General features: G+C 46.3%; 1 protein-coding gene and 1 long non-coding RNA gene across 4 annotated transcripts in view; one reads left to right on the top strand and one right to left on the bottom strand.

The window, feature by feature from the left end:
* Positions 1-464: 464 nt before the first annotated feature.
* Positions 465-9,673, bottom strand: LOC132815122 (uncharacterized). The gene is made up of 2 exons (XR_009644628.1): positions 9,366-9,673; positions 465-3,182 (listed from the first exon to the last, which is right to left on the bottom strand). It is a non-coding gene; the product is annotated as an uncharacterized LOC132815122 (long non-coding RNA).
* Positions 9,674-10,491: 818 nt separating this feature from the next.
* Positions 10,492-13,327, top strand: part of osbpl1a (oxysterol binding protein-like 1A) — a 217,741-nt gene continuing 214,905 nt past the window's right edge. For all 3 annotated transcript variants that reach the window (XM_060823911.1, XM_060823912.1, XM_060823913.1), the window contains exon 1: positions 10,492-10,588. The gene's annotated coding sequence lies outside the window, so the exon portion shown is untranslated. The remainder of the gene's footprint in view (positions 10,589-13,327) is intronic.

Raw genomic sequence — 13,327 nt, forward strand, 5'->3', positions numbered from 1 at the left:
ATCCAGAGATTCCCAGTAAATTCCAGGAGACCCAGATTCAAAACCTGTAATGAAATCTGGATTCTACTGATGATCATGAATTCGCTGCCAACTGTTGGGAAAAACCCATCTGGTTCACTATTGCCTGTTAGGGAAGGAAACTGTCATCCTTAACAAGTCTGGCCTACATGTGACCCCAAACCCACAGCAATGTGGTTGACTCTTAAACTGTCTGCTTCTGCTAAAACTCATACCACACTAATCCCACCTGCCATAGCCTTGAATGTTATGGCACTTTAAATGCTCATTAAAGTATTTTTTAAAAGGTTGTAAGATATTCTGCCTCAACTACCCTCCCATTTAATGCGTGAAACGGGTGAAAACATTTTTTTCTCCAATCTCCTACAACCCCCCCCGCCTTTCACTTGTTGGACTTTGGTTCAATCTACCTGCGTGTTCTTTAAATGAAGCAATAGGAGAAGATATTCGGTCTCACACTCTTACTTTATTTTAGTAGTAAGTGGACAAAGTATACAGAGCTCTGGGTCTAGATCTTGCTGTCCGTGACAAACTACAAAGTGTGTCAGTTCGCAAAGTAATACCCCTTCCTGTCTCGGACTCAGTTTTTTTATACAATAAAGGTTACACAACCCACTGTGTTAGTTAATAGTTAAGCGTCACATTGTATAATAAGTGACTGAAACAAATATATCATTTAAATGCTTCTGAACGCTTCGTACTAAGCCATATATTTACAAGTCCCCCTTTTGGTCTCATGAAAATGAGACCAACAAACCAGTTTTATGTATCACATTCACTCTCCGACGCATAGTCCTTCCCTCTTGCCAGAGCCATGGTTTCCGCCTCCATCTGTGACATCTGGTAGGGTGGTGGAGCCTTCCCTTCAATTGCTGTAATAATTGCCCTGTTCAACAAAGATCTGATACAGGGGATACAACAACATCCACACAACACAAACACAATGGTCATACCGGTGAGGGACATAAACACAGACACAATTAATCCTTTCCATTTCCCTACCCAGGAATCAAAAATGCCTCCTAGAGGGTTGTTAATACCTGAATGTTCATGCATTTCTTCAGACAAGGTTCTTAGTCCTTCCAGGGCTCTGGTTACCATGCCATCAGGTGCTGTATTGTTGGGGATGAACGTACAACATTGACCTCCGAACATAGAGCACACTCCCTTTTCTGCTAACAACATTTCTAAGGCCATTCTATTTTGTACTGTCAGTTGTTCAGAGAGTCCCGCCACCGCGTCTCTAGTTCTGTTGGCTAGCCTGAGTACATTGTGATGTACATAATTAATTCGGTCGACATTTTATTCTGCGTGACTGGGAATAGAGCACTAACAATTGGGAGATTCTCAAATCCTGCTGCTACCCGCTCTGCCAACTTATATTCATCAGGTACGCCGTGGGGAATACCAATTGCATCTATGTACGTGGTTGAGCCAGATGTGATATCAAACAAATCCCTGCGTATTCGTGCATGCGGATCTATTTCCTGTCGTCTTTCTCCTAAGAGTGTTGAGGGTACCCCTAGCCTGACCATTGCACAGGTTCCAGACCAATCTGGAGGGAGACTAATCTGTAGTGTTCTATCTCCACAGTACCAAAAACGATCAGCTCTGGCCCAAACCATTGTGCTAGCATTCTGCCAGCCGGTTACATTAATCGTGTCCTGACACCAGTCAGCGGGCATGTCTCCCAAGATTGTATTAGATCTTCGAGCGAAACAAGTATAATTGTTGGCCCTTGGGGTAAACACTGGAGGTAACGTGGAATTCTTTACAGGTGGGAAAATAGCAATTAAGGCGGTACAATTTGGAGGGTCCGCCTGCATGGTGAGGGTCATCATGCAGTGAAATCCTGCTGGGTCTACATTAGGGAACAATGGGACTGGGGTGGTAAATAGGGTTGGCCTGGCAAAGGAACACGCGACGCAATTACTCATTCATTGAGGTTGCGGTCGCTGTCATCCAGTCCAGCTGTACGTTCTTATCCCCATACGTGGTGGCTAATTTAATAATGTCCCCTCTCGTGAGGTTGTTGTAGTCTATTACCACAACTCCTGAACTTGGTTCTACCACCATGTTTGTTGTGTTTTTGGTTTGTGGGAGGGTCCACTAAGGTTACCTTCACTAGTCCCAGGGTATCCACTCCAGATTGATCTACACCTATTACAAAATAAAAGCTTCTGTCATCACTCCCACAGTAAATCTGTACCTCTTTGGGACCAGGGTTAGTGTCGAATCTTGTCAGGGTTAACAAGAGTGGATTTTTTAGCTCTGAGGAATGATTGAGTTGCCCCTAATCAGACTCACATGGTCTCGAACCTTCCATTTATCATCTGAGGATGGCAGCCGCTTGGGTGTCCATTTTACCCCAGTCCATGTTAGTACATGATTCCACGTCGGGCACCACCTATAGTAATTGGAATGCACACAAAGATATACATCGCACCCCCTCCAGCTTCCTGCATCTTGGCCACAGTTAATTACTTCACATAAGTCAAACTGGTATGTTGTCCCACCCTTTTTGTCATGTCTAATGTGCACCCAGCTCCCCGCCTCCCTTAAACATTTGTCTGCCTCTTGTCCCGTTGACCTTTTATTTCTGGGACTTTCTCCCTCGTCTGTGTGCTTGTCCCTCGCGGTTGATACCACTATTAACAGCGGCATGACACATACATCAAATAATAGCAAAAACTCCCAACCCCAACAGCCTGGGGTAATGTGGGCTGCTTACAGAGATAGACATTATATCCTTTACACAACTTTCCTATATGTTTTAAACAAATTCTTCTTGTATCCTGGTCCTGTCCTCACTTATGCTCTCCAAAAAAAACTTTCCTTGGAGATCTTGAGAACCCTCCCCCTTTTTTCCAGAACCCTCTTCCTGCAAAAGTTGAAAGTTTAAGACCCTTCTATTCTTTTTCTGTTCTCAGTTGTTGTAGAGTTCTCGTTGGCGGTTCTGTGGCTGCACGCTGGCTCCAATGGTACCAAGTGTCTCCTTTCCCTTGTAGTCGGACCACATGAGATGTCCTTTCCACCACCTTGTAAGGTCCTGTCTACCGTGGCTCCGACCATTTCCGTTTGATCACCTTCAGCAGGACCCAGTCTGGTGGATGGCGCCTAACTCTGTATGTCCCCCTTTTCCGATCCAACCTGTTGGGAGAAAGCTGACACCAAAGCTGTTAATTGGTCATAGTAAGGTTTGTACCTTAGAAAGGCTCCTCCTCCCTCTAACATCTGTATTCCAGCTCCTGCTCCCGGGAACTGCTGCCCTGTTGTTAGCTCGTACGGGGTAAACCCTGTGATAGAGTTTACTGAGCTTCTAATAGACATTAAAGGCTAAAGGTAGGGCATCCACCCAGCTTAACTTTGTTTGTGCACACACTTTTCCTATTTTTCCTTTTATGGACTGGTTCATTCTCTCCACTTTTCCCTGTGACTGAGGGTGGTACACCGTTCCAAACACATGTTTCAGTCCTAAAGCTGCTTCAACTTCTTGCAGGTCTTTGTTCTTGAAGTGTGTGCCATTATCTGACCAGACTCTCTTTGGAAACCCATGTGTTGGAATATATTGGTTTATCAAGAATTTGATCACTGTTTTTGCATCTTCCTTTTTCGCAGGTATTGCTTCTGGCCAACCAGTGTATGCACCCACTGCTACCAAAAGGTACCTGCATCCGTTTACTCTCTCTACCATGTCAGTGTAGTCAATCACTATTTCCTGACCTGGCATTCTTGGGAGAGGGAATTTTCCCTCGTGTGGGTTCACTGTTGCTTTTACATTATATTCCGTACATGTTTTACATTCCCTGATATAATTTTCAATCATTGCCAGCAAGTACGGATGCCACCAATGTGTCAGATACCTCAGCATCTGCGTCTTTCCACAATGGGTCAACCCATGAGCTTCCTGGAGCATGGAAGCTATCAAACCTGGGGGGAGCACTGGTCTACCATCCGGTGACCTCCAAATTCCTTCTGACTCTGTGGCCCCTCTCTCTCTCTCCATACTGTCAGTTCATGAGGAGAGGCTTTCTACTGCCCTGTTGTTATTAACACATTTGCATCGCAGGCGGGCAGCAGATCATACCCTGCTCTCTCTGTTTGCATCATTATGTACTGGGGTATGTACCCTGCTGCTTTTGTCACTGCTAAGTCTGCTTCCTGATTGCCATTAGCTATTATTGTATCAGTTTTATCATGTCCTCTACACTTAATCACCACCACTTCTGCAGGTTTCATTCGGGCCACGACTAATCTTCTCATCTCTTTTTCATGTTTAATTGGGGTTTTTGCTGCTGTTAAGAATCCTGCTCTGATCCATTGACTGAGTTCTACCTGTATGGCTCTTGCCACATATGCAGAGTCGGTGTAAATGTTTACTCTTTTTCCTTCTGACCATTCTAACGCAGCTATCATTGCCTGTAGTTCAGCCAACTGGGCTGATTCTTTGCCGGTCACTTTTCCTGTCAACACTTCCTCAAATCCCTCACTGGTCTGTCGCACCACTGCCTAGGCTGCTTTAAGTCCTTCAGTTGGATGTTTGTAACAGCAACCATCTGTGAACAGCACTTCTTCTGGGTCTACTAATGGAATTGCCTGTAAATCTGGCCTAACTTTGGCATCTCTCTGTGCCCTTTCCTCACACATATGTGGCTCTCCTTCTCCCATCTTATCAGCCATGTTAATTCCTACATGTGTAAAAGTTAAATGGGGTGCACTCAGGATTCTCTCTAACCTGATCTGCCGCAGTGGCGTCATTGTAAAGGCTGTTGAATTCACATAGTATAGTGGCCTATGTGTCGTCAGTACTGTTAGTGAATGTCCCATGACTCTATGTGCTACCTTTTGGACAATTTTTGCTACCCCTGCTGCATGTCTTATACATGGCGGGTGTCTGGCCTCTATTGGGTCAAGGGTAACACTTACATACATCAGCACCTGCCTGCCTCCCCCCTTTTTCCTGAAAAAGAACACCACTTATTGTGTGTACTTTTTCAGAAACATGGAGGAAAAATGGCTCATTGTAGTCCGGGACCGCTAAATCAGCAGCCCGCGTTAGGGCCTGTTTAAGAGATATAAAACTTTCGTCTGCCTCCGTGGTCCACTGCAAATGGGCCGACAAATTTCTCATGCCTTGCTCATTTACCATGGCCCTTAGAGGGAAAGTGAGCTCCCCATATGTGGGAACAAATTGTCTACTGTATCCTGCCAACCCAAGAAATGAGAGCATGTCTTTTACAGTGACTGGTTTGGTATAATGCAGAATGGAGGATCTATGGGACGGAGACACACCTGTTCCCTTAGCGGAAATAACTCTACCCAGAAAAGACACCGTTCGTCTGCAGCATTGTAATTTAGCCCGGGAAACTTTGAAACCGACGTTATACAGAAGAAGCAGCAATGACTTTGTAGCTGCCAAACAAGAAACATGGTCGGGTGCCGCCAAAAGAATGTCACCCACAGACTGGATCAATACCACCCCCTTTGGGAGCGTTAGATCCTTCAGCTGCTGTCTCAGTACCTGATTAAACACCCCAGGCGGCAAAATGAACCCTTGAGGAACCCTTGTATAACAAAGTTGTTGGCCTTTGTAAGTGAACGAAAAAATGTCCCTCAAATGATCAGCTAGGGGCAAACAGAAGAACGCGTTGGGCAGATCAATGCACGAGAACCACTTATGGTCAGGGGTCAGCACAGACATCGCAGTGTAGGGGTTTGAGACTGGAACTGTCGGAGTAGAAACAGCACTATTGATCCATCTAAGATCATGCACCATCCTATATTTGCCTGTATTCTGCTTCTCTACAGGTAAGATAGGAGTGTTCCGGGCTGACTGAGAGGGTTCTAGCACCCCTGCTGCTACCAATCCTTCAATTGTGTTGGCGATGCTGGCTTCAGCCTCTGGTTTGTGTGGGTATTGTCTCTGCCAAATCGGAGTGTGGTCTATTACCTCGAATGTGATTGGTGCGACATGTTTGCAGTAACCAATGTCCGTCGAACCTGCTGACCACAAGGCACCCGGTAGTGTATCAAGCATCGCTGCAGCCTGTGGATGGTCGGTCTTTTCCCTGCCATGAAACCTTTCAATCTGCCTGTGTTCCAGCAACACCTTGTCAGTTGTCCTGTACATAATTCTATAGGCTTCCTCTGATGGTGAATATTGTAAGCCGGGTAACTGAGTCCAAATCCAGTCCGTTAGCGCCATCAAGCGTTTGGACATAGGTCCCAGATCCTTGGCCTGATATTCAGCATGCACTGCCAATGTGACATGAGGTATAGCTTCTTCAGACATCTCATACCATTCCAACTGTTCCGGAGTTAGTTCCACAACACCCCACCACACCTTCTATCCCTAGCAGAATGCAACTGGAGGAAATATCCCATTGAGTCCCTTCTAGGTGCTGATAGAATGCATGCTGATAGATTTCATTGTCATCTCTATCATAATACAGGGTAACATGAAGGGGATCTGCAGGAGGCGCATAGGGATGCAGCATCTGAACACAGGGTCGCCACTGGTTGTATAAAGACTGTATGCTGTTGTTCTGCCTGTTTTCGGGTTCAAGGAGTCCCCAGTATATATCTGCCCACTGCCCTTCTGCCATTGGTGACGCGTCCGGTGATAATATCATTGGGGCCGGTGTAGTGTGGGGGTAGTGTTCTTGTACCGGGGCTGCAGCTGCATTTGGGACTTGGTCAGGCTGAACAGCCTGTTGAAAAGGAGGCCGATTTGAGCGGACACACTGTCCTCAGATCAATCCCTGGCCTCCCTGGGGTCCCCACAGCAGGGGACAATTTCTTCTCCAACGCCCGGATTGGCCACATTCAAAACAGGTGTAGGGTGGCTGACCCCTTCCTCTACCACGCATTGCTCCTGGAACACCTACAGGCCTGCAGGGGGTAGTGTGGCATTGAATCAGGTGTCGGGTCTAGACTCAGCAGGTTGTTTTGTGGCGACGGCCGCTGAACCCTCTGATTAGTCGTCTTTTTGGGGGCCTTTTTTGTCTCATTAACCTTCCGTCTAGCCTCATCGAGCTGTAACTGCAGCAACTGCACTTGAGCTGACTCGTTGCTCTGTTTATCTTCATTCTGTTTTGTCCTATAACGCTTCATGTGATGCATCAAGTGTTTTTCCCACTGTTCTGTAGAACAACCTGGGATATCAGGATTACTCTTCATTGCCTCTTTTACTTCCTTAGGCATCCCTGCCATAACGGCCTTCCTAAACAACGTGGTCTGTAGCTGACCTGACCCAGGATGGCTCCCTGCAGTATCTGTCCACGTGCCCTTACATCTAGCCAAAAAGGCAGGCATCTCCTCACCCTCCTTCATTGTGAAGGTGAGCGAGTGCATCGCCCCCCGGTGGAGTTGGGAATCTATCCCTCATTGCCCTTCCCACACAGGTGGCATGCTGCACAAACGGGCCCGAGTCAGGTACTAAGGTGGTCCCCGCAGACACTTCAATCTGCTGTACCTCCCACATACTCAATTGTTTACCCAATAATGCTCTCCAGTCACCCATAGCTAACTTGTGGCCTCGTGTATATTGGCAAAATTTAGTCATCCAGGGCCCACCTCCCTCCATGGGCGGGGGCATTTTATCCAGGATGCAGTTCATGTCAGTATATGTGAAGGGCTGATACACATCCCCCATATAAGAGCCTCTGTAAATTAATGGCATTTGGTGGTGCTGATATTTTCTGGGTTGTCGTAATGTGCCTCTTTGATGCAGGTTGTAACTTGTTTCAGGTAGGGGCTTCAGTGGAGGGCCATGTTCGGTATGCATTGTGAGTGAGCCTTTCAAAGTGACGGGGTAGGTGTGGGGGTCATCCTCTGTCAGGGATTCTTCGTCCTCAATGTCTGTACTATTTTAGACTCCTCCCCATCCAATTTCTCTCTATCTCGTTCTTCCCTCAAATCTCTCCTTCTCCTGTCTGAGAACCCATCATCTGGTAACAGACCTGAACTATGTAATCTTCCCCCCTTTTCATTCTCAGCACTATACGGTGTTGAGTGAGCATCTGGCTCTTGTCCTACTGAATATCTCCCCTGTCCTGGCTGTTCTTGGTTTCTGCTGTACGTGATTGTCACCCTGCTTGCTTCCTCCGCATCTTTAATCCTCTGTTCAGCTTCTAATGTTAGCTTTTCTACTTTTCTGATGCTTTCTTCTACTGCTTCCGCCAGTCTTTTTACTACATTGTACTCTCTTGTTCCTACTTCTCGCACATCTAACACCCCTTCTTGAACATGCATAAGTGGCATTTGTGTTACAGGATATGGGGGCGGTGATTGTGCCTCAGGCAATTTAGGATACAATGGCGTGGATGGTCCTGCCTTTTCTGTTTTAGAGGTACCACCTATTCCCCTTTGTAACGTTTCTACCGCTACACAGGCTAACGCCACGTTGTGTAGATGAATCCTCCTCTCTTCTTTCTCCTCACCTTCTTTTGTCCCCTTTCTTTCCCTTCATATGCTCTTCTCCTTCTAATTTAGCTTGCTCTTCTGCTTTTCCTAAAAACGGTGACAATTCCTTCCTCTCTTCATCTTTAGGGACTTTGCCCTGTTTTTGTAATTCTTCCCAAATCTGGTCATATTTTCAAAGTTTGTGCGAAGATTTGTAGCTCGGGTGCTTGTTGTAGTGGTTCTGTTCGCCGAGCTGGAAGTTTGCAACAAAAACTTCTGGTCATATTTCTCCATCATTATTTTTTGTTTGTTCTTTACAAGCCCGCTAACTAACCGACTTCTGACTTTACCCCACTGCTGTTTTACAGGCAACATTAAGTCGGAAGAACATCCTCCGTATTCTTTACACTCTTTATCAAATTCCCCTTCCATTTTATGTATTTTTGTTTTTAAATCCTCCTGTCCAGTAGTCAGTTGGTTTGGATATAATATAGCTGAGCAACCAACCCAATCAGAGACCAATCCGGTGGCCAGTCAGTTTGTATGGAGTACACCCGAGCAACTGACCCTTTCAGTGAGAATTATCAGCAGTTTCGCTGTCACCGTTAGGTTTCCACTGCCGACTCTCTCTCGCTTCGTCTCCGAGACACCACTGGCTTTGCTGCCACCCTCCATACATTCCCCAATATAATTTTAAAACTTACAACACATCAGTCATAAACCAAAACTTGTGAGCGTTGCTTTTACGAGCACCTGCTCAATGGACATTAAACTTCCTCACACTTACGCACCTTGGTGTTTTAATGGGGACTCTAACCCCACGGGACTTTAAACTTATCAATACTTTATCCACTTACTATTACTAGGACACTTGCAGTATAATGACACCAATCAATTGGGTATCTCCAGTTGCAGAACTTCAATATAAACAGGTGGCTGCTCACCTTTTTATGTGGCGCCGCTTGTTGTTGTCATCAGACGTCAGTTGTCCATTGTTTCTATTTTTCTCTCTTTTCCGTCACTTCTCCGTCTTCATTACATCAGGGTCACCAAATTATTGGACTTTGGCTCAATCTACCAGCTTACTTTCCCCTATGTGTGAGCAGAGTCCTGCGTGTTCTTTCAATATTCGGTCTCACACTCTTAGTTTATTTTAGCAGTAAGTGGACAAAGTATACAGAGCTCTAGGTCTAGCTCTTTCTGTCCCTGACAAACTACAAAGTGTGTCAGTTCACAAAGACCCCTTCCTGTCCCTGACCCAGTCTTTTTATACAATAAAAAACTGTCATGCAATCACTGAGGTGAGGTTGTCTTCTGATTGGCTGTTGATCCCACTCCATTCTCCGCCTCCTCGCCTTCCCGGATGTCTGACCCCATGTGACCTCCTTCTGCAGGTAGTGGCGCGAAATAGTTCTTGTTTTTTTAAACCACGGCTTACAACATGTTCTGTATCTGCAGTCACAGGGCCCGCTATCTGCCTCACTCTCCCAACCATCACCAAGGCTGCCAGTACACACTGCTCTGGGTTAAAAGTCATTCCTATTGTGTGTTTACATCAGCATATCTTTACAAGTCAGATGTACTCAGTACTTTTTCCTTGTCTGTTCGTCCCCACAAGGGTTACACAACCCACTGTGTTAGTTAATGGTTAAGCGTCGCATTGTATTATAAGTGACTGAAACAAATATATCATTTGAATGCCTCGTACTAAGGCATATAGTTACACACTTTAAAAATGCACCCCCATGTCCTTGACAGCTTTTCGATTCCACCACCTGGGTAGCAAATAATCCGAAACTCCACGGTTCCTAAACCCCTAACTTTAGACCATCGGAACTTTTAACACGTGGTTACGTTTTTTTTTGATGATTTGTAACTCCCCTGTTTCTTCCTCCGCCCGGATGTCCGGTGAGAGATTCAAGGCAGTGGGGGGGGTGCCTACAGTGAAATTTTGGAGGGTGGGGGGAGGTTAATGTTTGGAGGTTGGTGTTGTGTGCTGTGAGCAGGAACTCCCTCTCGCGGGGGAAGCCCTGTGTTGGTTACATTGGCTGAAATTGTTACATTGGCTGAAATTGTTACATTGTAGTCACGCGCTCCCGGGACAACATTCCATTGGAACTCGGTGCTGGCGGCCGCTGTTGTGGTAACCGTGGGCTTGTTGGAGCAGGTAAAACGCAGCAAGATTGGAACGGTGTGGGGCTGTCATTGCAGTGGAGTAGTTTTTGTTTTTTATTTGCTGTTATCATCAGTCGATCTGAAAACAAACGCTCCTCCTCTTTGTGTGTGTGTGTGTATCAGAGTCACAACAAAGCCCGGGGTGGGTCTCGGCTGTGAATTGGTGGGGTATGAGTTCTCCTTTTGTTATTTGTCAGCACATGCAGCATTGCTTGCAGACGGGAAAGTTTTTTAATATATTGTGTCTGTGTGAGTGACCCCCTCCCCATTGTGATAGAGCCCGGGGGTCGTCATTAAAGCTGCACTGAATTTGATAGTTTCAAAAGCATGAGGCATCCATACAGAAGAGGAAGTGGAGGACCCCTATTAAATTTACCCACAGGTGACAGAAGTAAAAGGGTTTTTTTTAAACTTCACGCGGAGTGGTTCATGTGTAGTTCACTAGTGACTTTCAAGAGGGAATTGAATAAATACTCAAAGAAAACATTTTGGAGGGCTGTAGCAGTAAGTGTGGGGAGTAGATTAGTTCACATGCTCTTCCCCAGAACCAGTTTAAGAGGTTGAACGGCTTCCTCTATGCTGCAACTTGTCTCTGAGTCTAGTTTCTCAGAGTTTAGAATCACCCAACACTGGGTTATAGTCCAACAGGTTTAATTGGAAGCACTGGCTTTCAGAGTGATGCTCCTTCAGCAGATGGTTATCAGTTACATCACACTAAACTTTTGCTATAAATTCTTTGTCCTACGATCTTATCCTCAATAACCACCTGATGAAGGAGCAGCGCTCCGAAAGCTAGTATTTGCAAATAAACCTGTTGGACTATAACTGGGTGTTGTGTGATTTTTAACATTTTAAGAACTAGATTTTGAGTTCAAATCCCATTGCAGCAGGTTGTGAATTTTGCGTTTTGCTTTGCTAGTATAAAGAAACAATATTTGGGGATTCTTTCATTGCAGTCAACAGAGGTCTACAATGCTGAAAAAGGCCCCTGGTCTCATTCGTCAAAAACAACCACCTAATTATTCTAATCCCATTGTCCAGCATTTGACCTATAGCTTTGTAGACCTGAGCATTGCAAATGTACATCTAAATACAACTCAAATATTCTGAAGATTTCTATCTCTACCGCAAGGTTAAAAAATAAGGGATCTTCCATTTAAAAACAGACGTGGAATATTGTTTTTTTCTCCCAGAGAGTCGTGCATCTTAGGGACTCTTCCCTGGAGAGTGGTTGCGGCTGTGTCATTGATTGATGGATTGTTTTTTAAGGCTGAGGTAGATAGCTTCTTGTCTAAAAGATGAGTCAAATGTGGAGTTAAAGCAACAATCAATGATCTTCATCAAGGCATGATCTTATAGAATGATGGAGCAGGCTGAATGGCCTACTCCTCATAGTTTACAGATTCGTAAAAGCCCATTTGGTTCATGTCCTTTAAGCTGCAAATGTGTTGCTGGTCAAAGCACAGCAGGTTAGGCAGCATCTCAGGAATAGAGAATTCGACGTTTCGAGCATAAGCCCTTCATCAGGAATAAGAGAGAGAGAGCCAAGCCGGCTGAGATAAAAGGTAGGGAGGAGGGACTAGGGGGAGGGGCGATGGAGGTGGGATAGGTGGAAGGAGGTCAAGGTGAGGGTGATAGGCCGGAGTGGGGTGGGGGCGGAGAGGTCAGGAAGAGGATTGCAGGTTAGGAGGGCGGTGCTGAGTTGAGGGAACCGACTGAGACAAGGTGGGGGGAGGGGAAATGAGGAAGCTGGAGAAATCTGAATTCATACCTTGTGGTTGGAGGGTTCCCAGGCGGAAGATGAGGCGCTCCTCCTCCAGCCGTCGTGTAGTTGTGTTCTGCCGGTGGAGGAGTCCAAGGACCTGCATGTCCTCGGTGGAGTGGGAGGGGGAGTTAAAGTGTTGAGCCACGGGGTGATTGGGTTGGTTGGAGCCACGGGGTGATTCCAACCAACCCAATCACCCCGTGGCTCAACACTTTAACTCCCCCTCCCACTCCACCGAGGACATGCAGGTCCTTGGACTCCTCCACTGGCAGAACACAACTACACGACGGCTGGAGGAGGAGCGCCTCATCTTCCGCCTGGGAACCCTCCAACCACAAGGTATGAATTCAGATTTCTCCAGCTTCCTCATTTCCCCTCCCCCCACCCTATCTCAGTCGGTTCCCTCAACTCAGCACCGCCCTCCTAACCTGCAATCCTCTTCCTGACCTCTCCGCCCCCACCCCACTCCGGCCTATCACCCTCACCTTGACCTCCTTCCACCTATCCCACCTCCATCGCCCCTCCCCCTAGTCCCTCCTCCCTACCTTTTATCTCAGCCGGCTTGGCTCTCTCTCTCTTATTCCTGATGAAGGGCTTATGCTCGAAACGTCGAATTCTCTATTCCTGAGATGCTGCCTAACCTGCTGTGCTTTGACCAGCAACACATTTGCAGCTGTGATCTCCAGCATCTGCAGACCTCATTTTTTACTCATGTCCTTTAAGGAAAGAAATCTGTCATCCTTACCCGGTCTGGCCTACCTGTGACTCCAGACTGGCAGTAATGTGGTTGACTCTTACCTGCTGTCTGGAATGGCCGTGCAAGTCACTCAGTTCAAGGGGGGCAATTAGGGATAGACAACAAAGGCTGGCCTTGCCACTGAGACTCCCATTCTATGAAAAGAAAAGGTGGGAAAAACTTTGTTAAAAGTTTGAATAAAGCAACCCAAGTCTTTTCCAACAGTCTGG

This window comes from Hemiscyllium ocellatum, chromosome 4 (assembly GCF_020745735.1).
Source record: "Hemiscyllium ocellatum isolate sHemOce1 chromosome 4, sHemOce1.pat.X.cur, whole genome shotgun sequence".
NCBI lineage: Eukaryota > Metazoa > Chordata > Chondrichthyes > Orectolobiformes > Hemiscylliidae > Hemiscyllium > Hemiscyllium ocellatum.